Source organism: Octodon degus, unplaced genomic scaffold (assembly GCF_000260255.1).
Source record: "Octodon degus isolate 3935 unplaced genomic scaffold, OctDeg1.0 scaffold00255, whole genome shotgun sequence".
Classification (NCBI taxonomy): domain Eukaryota; kingdom Metazoa; phylum Chordata; class Mammalia; order Rodentia; family Octodontidae; genus Octodon; species Octodon degus.
Window position 1 is genome coordinate 713,212 of NW_004524831.1, and position 1,789 is coordinate 715,000.

Here is a 1,789-nt window from a genome sequence, read left to right on the forward strand (position 1 = left end):
TTTATTTATTTATTTATTTATTTATTTTGTGTGTGTGTGTGTGTGTGTGTGTGTGTGTGTGGCCAGCTCAGCACACCAGAGGGCGGGGCTGGCTGGCATGTGGTGCTGGGGGATTGAACCGCGGTCGCTGCATTTTTGCTTAGCTTGTTCTAAGTAGGTGCTTTAGACCACTGAGCCATCTCACCAGCCCCTTTCCATTTTCTTATATCCTCTTCAGTCTCCACTTTCAGAGTAGTGTAATAATGAAAGTACAGAACTTTTACTTCATTTGTTACATTGATAGCTTCTTTAACAAATGTTGTTGAACACAGGGGCCAGGGTTCTATCCCCAGGCCTGCTGTACTGGCCCCACCCCCGAGGCATGCTGAGACGGCAACTGAGACTGGGTATGGTAATGCACGCCTGTAATACCAGCTCTCGGGAGGCTGTAAACAGGCGGATCACTAAGTCCAGTCTAGTAGTGAGATCCTGAACACCCTGTAGACCATTCCCTAAAATACAAAAAATAAAAATAAAATAAGTGTTGTTGCAAAAATTGGCTTTTGGGAGTGAGTACCTTCTCAGTGTCACCCAGATCAGACACTAACAATGGAGTGTCTCAGCAGGATGTTCAACCTTCAAAGCAGCAGCCAATGATACCTATCTGTGAAGACTGTCACACAAAAAATGAAATTAAATCCAGGGATCCAATCAGATGTAGAGAGTGTGGATACAGAATAATGTACAAGAAAAGAACTAAAAGATTAGTGGCTTTTGATACTCAGTGAAACATGGGAATTCAGAAAAGTGTCTTTGTTGGTACCTGGATTTGCCCCTTCAAGAGTCTCATTGTTGTACAGTTTTGGATTTGACACACTTGGGAATACAACTCTATACATGCTTTCATTTTCAAAACCAGATTGTAGGGCCAGGGAGATAGATCAGTAGAATAAGCACTTGCCTGGCAAGCGCAAGGTCCTGAGTTCAATCCCCAATACTGAAAAAAAAAAAAAAAAAAAACAGATTGTGTTTAGGTATCTACATATACTTTATATAAAGAATTTTTTGTTCAGTTATATGACTTGCAATTTAATTTTATCATGTATGTAATATGATAACAATAAAGGTTAAAATTGTTTGACAAAAAAAATTGGCTTTTGACATGCTGAAGACTAAAACTAGCCCAATGTCCATTACCATACAAAAAATTAAAATCAAAATGAATCAAAGTCCTTAGCATTAAAAGAGAATCACTAAATCTGCAGGAAGACAGAATAATAAAAACTCTTCAAGACAGGTTTAAGCAGAGATTTCAGGAAAATCCTGATTACAGACAAAATAACCAAATGAATGAATATCTTGAATCTCATCATACTAAAGATTTTGCACAATAAAACACTGAGACACTGAAAAAGACAACCCCAAAGAGTGGGACAATATTTTAGCCAGTTGTCCATCCAAGGGCTAATAGTTAGAACACACAAAGAACCGAAGTAATTACATCACCCAAATTTAAAGACCTAATCCAAAAATGGCCATGGCATTTGACATGAATATATACTTATCATGGGAAGAAAAAAAATGGCAAATATATGAAAAAACGTTCAGTACCACTATTTCTTAGTGATATGCAAATTAAACAATTCTGAGATTTCATCTCATTCCAGAAAGAATGTCTATCATCAAGAAATCAGCCAATTAGGGCCAGGGAGATAGCTTAGTAGAATAAGCACCTGCTTGGCAAGCACGGGTCCTGAGTTCAATCCCAGGTACTGCAAAAGAAAGAGAGGGAGGGACGGAGAGGGAGGGA

The 1,789-nt window shown here is 38.6% G+C and overlaps 1 pseudogene; it reads left to right on the forward strand.

The window, feature by feature from the left end:
* LOC111814012 overlaps positions 1 to 767 on the forward strand; it is a 6,861-nt pseudogene extending 6,094 nt beyond the window's left edge.
* The last annotated feature ends 1,022 nt before the right edge of the window (positions 768 to 1,789 follow it).